This window comes from Petaurus breviceps, unplaced genomic scaffold (genome assembly GCF_028583685.1).
Source record: "Petaurus breviceps papuanus isolate PSGF00001 unplaced genomic scaffold, PetGlider_PUasm1.0 567, whole genome shotgun sequence".
In the NCBI taxonomy this organism is placed as follows: domain Eukaryota; kingdom Metazoa; phylum Chordata; class Mammalia; order Diprotodontia; family Petauridae; genus Petaurus; species Petaurus breviceps.
Window position 1 is genome coordinate 1200161 of NW_027186383.1, and position 9272 is coordinate 1209432.

A 9272-nucleotide genomic window follows, 5' to 3' on the forward strand; every position below is an offset into this window, starting at 1 on the left:
TGTATGTGTGTAAGTATATGTGTGTGTTTGTGATGTGTATGTATGTGAGTGTGTACGTGTGTTTCCGTGCATGTGTATTTGTGTGATTGTTTATGTGTGTAATTGTGTGTGTATGTATGTGTGTTCTTTCTTGCTGTCATTCTCTGTCTATGTTGTTTCCTTGCCTCTTCTGACTTCATCCTGAATCACTTTGTGGAGAGATCTTCATAGGCTTTTCCATCACACCCACCACATCACTTATTAGAGCACAGTAACATTGTGTTGCATTCATTGCTGAGATGTTCCTAATTGAAGGACATTTGCTTTAATTCCAGTTCTTTGCTGCCACACAAAAAAAAGCTGCTATAAACATTTTGGTATAGATGAGAACTTCTTCTTATTAAAGACCCCTGTGGGGTATAAGCCCATTAATGGGATCTCTGAGTCAAAAAGTATGGACATTTTATTTACTGGATTTGCATAATTACAAATAGCTTTCCAAAATGATTGTACTAATTCACAGCTCCACCAACAATGCACCAGTGTGCCTGTGTTCCCACAATCCCTCTAACTTGGATTATTCCCTTCTTTTGTCATCTTTGCCCACCCATTATGTGAGGTGAAATGTCTTTGAATTTGCACCTGCTTCATTAGTGATTGGGAGCTTTCTTTTTCGTGGTTGTGAATACTTTGCAGTTCTTTTGAGAACTGTTTGTTAACATCCTTTGATCACGTCTCTGTTTGGGAATGGCTGGTGGTCTAAATGTTTATATATCCTGGGTACATTATCAAAGAAACTTGATACAAAGATTTTTTTTTTTTCCCATTCTACTCCTTCTCTTCTTACCCTTGGTACATTAATGCTGTCTGTGGTACTTGAAAATTCTCAGTTTCATACAAATTTTGGCAGTCATGGCAATTTTTAAAAGTGAAAAGTGCCTTTGCATGGAGTCCTTCAGGCAGAAGAAGGGCTTCTCCCTGAGCCTGTGGGATGAAGCCTCTCTTGATTACTCTTCTTCTGAGGTGGGGAGGGTTGAGGCCCATTTCCCACCAGCCCTGACCCGGACGGCTGACCCTGTATTCTGTTTGGAATGAAGAAGGATGAATGGCAGCTGGAAGTCAGATGCAGGGGAGGAGGGGGATGAGGGCGTATTGTGAGGCCAAATACAAAGGTCCTACTGACCAGGGGCCCCCCATTCTACTGGGGGAGGTATTCAAGCACATAGCTTTGGAGGAGAGGACATGGGAAAGGCTCCTTGCTGTTAGAATGGAACATCCTTGAGGGCAGGGACTTTCCTTCCTGCTTAGCAGTGCCTGGCACACAGTGAATCCTTAGCAAATGCCTGATGATCCCACTTGGCTGTGTAGAAAGCACCTGGGAAAGAGGTATCCGGATTGCTGAATTTAGGGACCAGGAAGGCATCCCTGAGAGAAGGGCAGATGACCAGAGGCCAGTTGTGTGGTGGTTAGTGGCAGAGGGGAGGTAAGCACAAGGCCAAGGCACAGGGACAGCCGTGGGGGGCCTCTCATAGGGAATCCAGGGACTGATTTAGGGGGTTCAGTTCGAAGAAAACATCGTGACTCAATTTGGCCAATGTTCCGTGAGAGAGAGCTCATTCTAGGACCATAGGGTGATAGTGTCGGAATGGACCTTTTGAGATCACCGGCATCCAATTTACACAAGAGGAGATCCAGGCACAGAGAGTAGGACAGTATGCCCAGAGTTTGGGGCGAAGGTGGCATCTCAGCACTAAATGGTTCTGAATTCCTTGATCCCTCATTCTGTTGGAAGTTTGGCTGTCTCAGAAGACTGGTTAGTCAGACTGGGGGAGGGGGTTGCTACTGACTGGGTACGATGTCAGAGGGTTTCTTTTTGAGTTACAGCTTGGACTGGGAGGCCCCAGAGGGCTCTGGCCACGGTTCTGGATCTCAGAGATGGTGGGCTCTCTGAGTCTGGGCTGGAGGGCAGCACGCACCTGCTTGGTGGTTTCTTCCACAGCGTCCTAGTGAGAGGCCAGTGGCAGGGTGGAAGTCCTCCTTCCGGGAGCCCTCCCATCTCTGCCCAGTCTCCTTTCCTCCGGCTCCTTCCACCTGCCTCCTCAGGGGAGAGCTGTCTGGGCCCCAGGCTGGCCTTTCGGGTGGCTTCTGGGCCTTTTCCTCCTTGACAGCCTGCCCAGAGCACACAGTTGTTCTGGATTTCATTGTTCCGGGCTGACTGCCTCTGCCACATGGCTGCCGGCCTGCTGGGGCTCGGCTTACATCGCCAGCCTTGGGGGCGGGTCAGCTCCACCGGGCGGCTGCCTGAGAAGAATTCCTCCCGCTCTGATTAGCGTCCAGCATGCTGCGTGGGGCAGCTCTTGCGTCAATAAATCGTCATCCACCGCTGGTTGTCTTGGATCAGACATAAACAGCCCGCCAGACTCCACCATCCTGAAAGCCACCCAGAGCCGCAGGGTGGACGAGGAGGGTGGAGGGCGGCTCTTGGCCCTCTCCCCACACAGAGCCTTCTCTGGGGCTGCAGAGGGATGGGCGTCTCCCAGAGGCCGCAGCTGGAAGGGTCTTTTGTGGCCACACGAGTGGGCAGCAGCAGGGCCAGGCTGGAATGCGGCCCTGAGACTCTGCAGCAAGGCCTTTGGGAACTGGCCTGTTGGGTGGAGGGATGGAGCTTTGTGAATGAAGTGCTTCTCCATGGATGGGACTGGAGGCTCCAGTGGCCCTGCCCCTGACCAGGCTCGGTGTAGAGGGCAGTGGGCCCTTCGGGAGGAGATGCCGGGTGTGGTCAGTCATACATACATTTGGGACTCTAAGGTTCGCTGTGCTCTGCTTAGGCCTCCCAGGATCTGATAACTGCTGTGGGTGCTTGCACACCCATTTTACAGATAAGGAAACTGAGGCAAGTGTCACCCTCAGAGTCACATGGATGGTCTGTATCTGAGTCCAAGCGTGGGTGACTCCCAGCCCCATGCTTCATTCACTGGACGGGAGAGAGGCCCCAGCCCCAGCCTGTCCAGGCCACAGCCCCCATGGCTCTGACCAGAGCCCAGGGACTTGGCATCGCTGCCCTTTCCTCCCTTTGGGTGTGGCCGTTTCTCAGGCCTCATTGTTCTCCACCAGCCTGCTGACCATGCCTCCCCTGGCCCCCTCTCCTTGTTCTTGTCCTACCTCTGACCACTATTCTCAGTCTCCTCCCTCTCTTCTTCCAGCCCGTCTGTCTACTCACTCAGCTATTATGAGGTTCAGGGGTTCAGGTCTTCATCCGCCCCCCTCCCCAGGCTGCCATGAATCTAACTCCTTTGTATTCATTTCTGTTTATGCTGGAGAGCCACCTCCTCAGATGTGTGAGGCCTGGCTGGCTGGGGACTGGTTTTTACTCTCTTTGTATTCCCCCGGCCCCCACCATGTCTTCACCTTGGTGCACACTAGGTGATTATTTACTGACCCACACAATGAGGGCTTTCTGTCTCATGGGGGCATGGCCTCTTTCGGGAGGGCAGAAAGGTGAATCCAAGGCCACTTTTGCTCCCGAGGCTCCCCTTGTGGACGGCATCAGCCTCCTGACTGTGGGGGGCTTTGGTGAATGAATACAGGACGTGGTAGCCTTGTTGTGAAGTCCTCCACTTCTGACCTGGTGGCTCTGAACAATGCATTTCTGCTTTCCGGGCCTCAGTTTTCTTATCCGTGGAATGGAGATGATGATATGACAAACACTGGGTTGTGAGGTTTTGCCAACCTTGAAAGGTGCTATTTACACATTGTGAAGCTGCTGCCAATGACCCTGGAGCGATGCAGACTCTGCAGCATTTCTATGGCTTGGTTTGGGAATGCCCTGGGAAGACGGCCGAGCACACCCTGCCGGTACCACAGCCATCTGGCCTTTGCCAGAAGGGAACCCGATTCCCCCTCCTCCTTTTGTGGCACTTTCATGTGCCTCTGTTTCTTTGAGTGTGTGGAAGCATGCGTTTGGGAATCCCTGGAATCAGGAAATGGATGAAAGAACTTGCCTCAGTAATGGCTGGGTAATGGAGTGGCCTGGATATAGCCTTCTGGGGGGCGGCTCGCCGGCCGCTTTATCATTTGTGTCTCACAGCAGCCCTGTGAAGTTGGGACAACAGATCTCTTTCTCTATTTTGCAGATAAAGAAACTTTAGTGTGTGAGGGTCAGGGCTTGTGTCCAAGGTCACATAGCCCCTGGGTTTTAATTGGGGCCCATCATGTCATCCATCCTCCATGCCAAGTCATGTGAGGAAGGAGCAAAGTCCGCACTTGCCGTAAGATTTGTCTTCCTTTAGTTTTCTTTTTTGGTCCTTTCCCTGCCGTCTCTTTCTAGTAGGAGAGCTCTGTTTCCGCCAGACCTTCTGGGCATATGGCGAAGTCCAGGAAGCCCGAGAACACTTTTTGTTAGCCTGTCTCACACTGTCATTTTTTTGCCGGTTTCTTAATACAGTTGAAAACAGACGCTGATGCACTTGTGTGTATATTTAAGTCTTAACTCTGGGGAGCTGCCCCTTTTGTCATCCAAATGCAAGCTGAAAATGTTTACCAGTGTGTTCGTTTAGTGCATGTGCAATGATTGTCTGAATAAACCATGCCTTTAAATTTAGCATACCTGATGACTTTGTGTTGTACAGAGTATTTTCACATTTTTAAACAAAGACAGTGACTTTTGATCTATAAAGAGCCATTTAAAAACATAACCCAAAGCATTGCACGTATTTAACTTTCCACCCCAGATTTCTGTTGCTTCTCCCCCTCCCCCAAGTGTTTGGAGAAGGGAGAAAGTGTTTTCTCTTCCCCCTTCCCCTTACTCTGTCCCTCCCACATAAAGTCACTGAATTTTCACATTGTGAGGAAGCTTAGAGAAGTTGTCTTGTCCAGCTCCTTGGAAGATGAGGCCATTGAGGAGCAGCAGAAGGGAAGGCTCTCAGCCCAAAGTCCCGCTCGTCCATTAGCTCAGGGCCTGGTCCAGGGCCCGGTGTTTCCCTCCCCGTTCCCTGTGCTTGGGGGGGGGGTACTGCTTGACCTCAGTCTCCTCCTTTATGCAATGGGGCTGTGGAGGTTGTGGGGAGTTCTCCCCATGGGCCGGGTGAGGATCCAGTGGGGATGTCCTTTGGCTCTGGGATTCTGGGTCTAAGAAGTCACCTGATCTAATTTCACTTTACCCAGAAGGAAATTGAGGGAGAGATTTGCTCCAGGCCCTGTCAGAGAGTGGCAGAGGGGAGATCTCACCCTGTGTCTCTTGTTCACTCCCCCCCCCCCCATCTAACTGAACTGCAGAGAAGTTGGGTCCAGAAGCATGCCCCCCCCCATCTCATCTCCCTTGGCTTCTCGCCCTTGCCTCAGAGGCCACCAGGCCATGCCACGTGAAGAAGGAAGCCTGCCTCCCGCTGACCTCAGCCACCGTGGCCTTGCCTGCCCCTCCTCTGGAACGACTCCTCTCTCCGCTCTCCCTCCTCTCCGTCCCTTTCTGCTCTCCTGAAGCTCAAGCAGCGCTTGGTTCCTGACAGCCCTAGTGTGTCTCCTGTTTCTGGGCCGCCTTCTCCTGGTGGGGCTCTCTTTGTGACCTCCTTACTGAGGAAGTCCAGCCTTTCCACACTGTGTTCATGTTGTGTTGACCACGCTTAGGCCCAGGTGGGCCTCGAATTAGTGGAATCCAGTGTGTCCAGAGCGTCAGTTGTGGCCCACTCGCCACGGCCCCATTGGGGGTTTTCTGGGCAGAGATGCTGGAGCGGAGCCATTTCCTCCTCCTGGCGGACACTGCTGAACCACATCCGTGAGCTGGGGTGGGGGGGCACCTCTTCTCTGTGGGGCCCAGTGGTCACTTCTGTGGAGGCTCTGTTGCAGAAGCAGCTGTGAGCACTGTGTAGACCCCCCCACCCCATGTGTGCTCCCCCTGCCGGCAGGCTCATCTCTGCCCTTCGCTGTCATCGCCTGAGGGCACCTTTAAGAAGCTGTACCCAAATGGCAGAAGTTTCATCCAAAATGGGTTTTCCTTTTATTCAGGGAAATTCCGAATTGGCAGGAGGTGGAGGGGTGTCTGGGCCAGTTCTTGGGGACCTGGACTCCCCGTGGCCCTGTCCTTATCTCGTGGGTCCCGGCTTTGTTTGAAGCCGCCATCCATGGGCTCGTGGCATCTTTGGGTGGCTCTGAGGGGACCTCAGTTTTTCCAGGTTCCCCCCTCTCCAGGCCCCTGGGACTGAGCGGACACGCCCATCCTGGGAGGCAGCGTTCTTCACAGGGACTCAGACCGCATACGCTCCTTTATCTGTCATTCCTTCACAGCCTCTCTTTCTTCCAGAGGTCTGGCTTGTGGCCAGCCTGGCACCTTCTCAGATGCTCCCTGTTAGCATCTTGTTGTGGCGGTCGGTCCTCTTCTGGCCTCCCTGGCCTCCCTAGCACGGCCCGTGCCACGTCCAGGCGCAAGATGGAAGTGCCCCTGGCCAGAGGAGCAGCAGCCTGGTTCAGGAACTCTTTGCTCTCCCTGTCTATAGGGAAGAGCCAGGTAATTGTGGTAAAGATTCCAACCCCAAATGACCAATTAGGACTTGAGGGGAGGATGTGGGCGAAGGCATCTGTTTGAATACAGAGGGCTCCAGTAGTTGGACCAGCCAAGACTCCATTTCTGTTGCCTGCTGGCTTTTACAGGCTTTTAATTAAGCCATCCTGATTTATTATCACCACTATTAAAAAAAAAAGGCAGCATTAAAAAATTCTGCTGCGTCCCAAGTATACTGAGTAAGCGAGAATGTGGGCCGGCAGGCTGGTGAGGTGACCTTGAGAAAGCAGGCATTTGCTGAGTTTCCTGGGTCAGCTCCCAAAGGCGTCAGGCCCAGGGCAGGTTCATGGGCCTTGCTATGTCAGCTCCTGCCCCTTTGGAGGCCTGAGGCTGTTTGCTGCTGGCCTAACTTGCTGAGTGGAGTGCCCCTGCCTGGGCTCTCAGCCACTGAAGGCATTCTCTGCCAGGTTTTGCCCCATTTGCTCTGTCCTTACACCCCTTTGCACCCAAGCCAGACCCCACCATTTTAGGGCTGCTTGGCCATTGCGGCAGCTTTTCCAGCCCAGGGATGAGCCAGGGTGGGGGCCGGGCCAGGGTGACCCTGGTCCTTCAAAGCAGAGGCTACACTGGTAACCATCTGTGTGAAGCGTCTTAAACATCCAGCCCTGTATCTGCCTGCGGCCCCACGGTGGGACGGGAAGTGCTGCTGCTTCTCCTTACCAGGCTTTCATTTGCTGGGTGTCCAGGAGCCTCGGACCAGTTCTTGCTGTTTACAGAGCATTCCTGTCCTGTGCCCAGAGGCGAGGCTGGTCACCCCCCGTAGCTGGGCCATGGGGGTACGGCGGGAGTGGGAGCTCAGTCTTCTCAAGGAGCCGTCTCGCCAATGGGTCACACCTTCTGGGAAGTGAGTGCCACCATGGCCTCCCCCATACTACGGGCTCCATTGTCCTGCCCTGAGGGTGAGCATCTGACCAGTGAGTGTACAGCACTGAATCTCAGAATGGGCCGCTAAGCCAAACCTTCATTTTCACCTGTGGAAACAGAGGCTGAGAGAAGCTGATAATGTTTGAGGGCACACAGAGAAGCAGAGAAGACTCAGGGCAAGTGAGAGGAATGGAGGAGGCGGTGGGGGGGCCCTGTTGTGATCTCTGGCCCTCCCCTGGTGGGCTTCTAGCAGAGTCTGGAGAAGGCCTCCTCAGTCGGGGGCGTGGGGGTGGGGAATAGGCCCCCTGGGGGGCACTCCTCCCCTCGGAGATGCTGTGAATTGGCTTCTTCCTGTGCCCAGCCCTGAGTTCTCTGTCTCTCCTCTCCTGGCATGCTGAGGAGGTGTGGTGGGAGTGCTCCTGCAGGGGATTTGCAGCCGGGCAGGCAGGGCACAGGGTGCCCCCTTGGGCGGTGCAGGCTGCCACTCGCTGCAGAGATTTGCTCAGGTTGTTGTAATGGGGTATCCCCACCATGAGCTTCTCAGAGCACAACTCAGTCACTCCGGCTTGGAGGATCCAAACTGCCCTCCTGGCAGGCACCCTGGGCTCTGCACGGGCTTTGCACAGGCCCCTCCCCTTTGGAGCCCTGGCTCCGTGTGCATGCCTGCAGTTGAGCGCTGGCCCTTGGAACTTGTGGGGATGGGGCTGCCTTCCTCCCTCTCCTCTTCTCTTTGCAGAGCACAGGCCTGTTGGAGCTGGCTGGGCTCTGGGTTCTGGGCAGCCTTTGGGGTGTCCCAGAAGTCTTAGGGCAGCCGCGAGCTTTGATCTTGAACTTTGGGGACCCCTGTGTGAACAGAAGTGAGGGGCGGCCGTGGCTGTTGTTGCTGGCCCAGAGCTCGGCTGCTGTTTGAAGAAATGGCGGAAGAATGGGTCCAGTAGCTGGATACAGGGCTGGATGTGGTCAGGACCTCCTGAGGGGCCCCATGTTGGGTTTTTCTAGCACCTTCCCCTGCTCCTGGGTCCGGCCATCTTCCTGCTGCCACGTCTAGACCTTCACCCTCTCTTCTCCAGAACCATCACTGTGTTCTTTCTGGCCAGCCCCTGACAGGGAAGCCATATTTGCCATGAATTCTTCCTGGGCACTCATAGAGCTAGGTATCAAGACGTGGGCTCCTCCCCATCCCAGGGCCCAGTGTCCAAGCCCCACTTCCCAGAGGACAGTGGCGGGGACTAGCACTCAAGCATCTTACAGCGGGTCCTGGAGCCAACCCCTCACTCCTAACATCCATCACCCAAGGCAGCAAGGGAGTGCCAGGGAGCACAGCAACGACCTAGTGGCAGGAAGACCTGCCTGACTTGAAATGCAGCCTCAGACACCCTTGATAGGCGGGACCCTGGGAAAGCCACTTCAGCCCTGGGTGCTGAAATAGGGACAGTTCTGGCATTTGCCTGCCCGGTTGTGAGGATCAGATGAGAGAACATTGACATCTCTCCCCTCTCTCCTTTGCTCAGCCACCTGGGCCTCCTAGAACCATGGGCTTCCTTCCATGGTTAGTATGAAGCCTACCTCAATCAGGCACAAGGCCTGTGCCCGCCTCCTGAAATGGCATGAGCACTTATGAAATGCCTACTGTGTGTCAGGCACTGTGCTAAGTGTTGGGGATACGGAGAAGGAGGAGATGATGGCGATGAAGATGATGACGGTGATAATGATGGTGACAGTGACGATGGTGATGGTGGTGATGATGAAGATGATGGTGATGATGGTGGTGACGGTGACGATGGTGATGGTGATGGTGATGATGGTGGTGATGGTGATGATGAAGATGATGGTGATGGTGATGATGGTGGTGACAGTGATGATGAAGATGATGGTG

At 54.0% G+C, this 9272-nt stretch overlaps 1 protein-coding gene and 1 long non-coding RNA gene across 6 annotated transcripts in view; both read left to right on the top strand.

Annotated features, from left to right (window-relative positions):
• Positions 1-9272, top strand: part of HDAC4 (histone deacetylase 4) — a 238635-nt gene that overhangs the window by 59151 nt on the left and 170212 nt on the right. The window lies entirely within an intron of this gene.
• The window catches only part of LOC138173132 (uncharacterized), a 2150-nt gene continuing 969 nt past the window's right edge, over positions 8092-9272 (top strand). Inside the window, exon 1 of the long non-coding RNA XR_011171330.1 lies at positions 8092-8945. This is a non-coding gene — a long non-coding RNA (uncharacterized lncRNA). The remainder of the gene's footprint in view (positions 8946-9272) is intronic.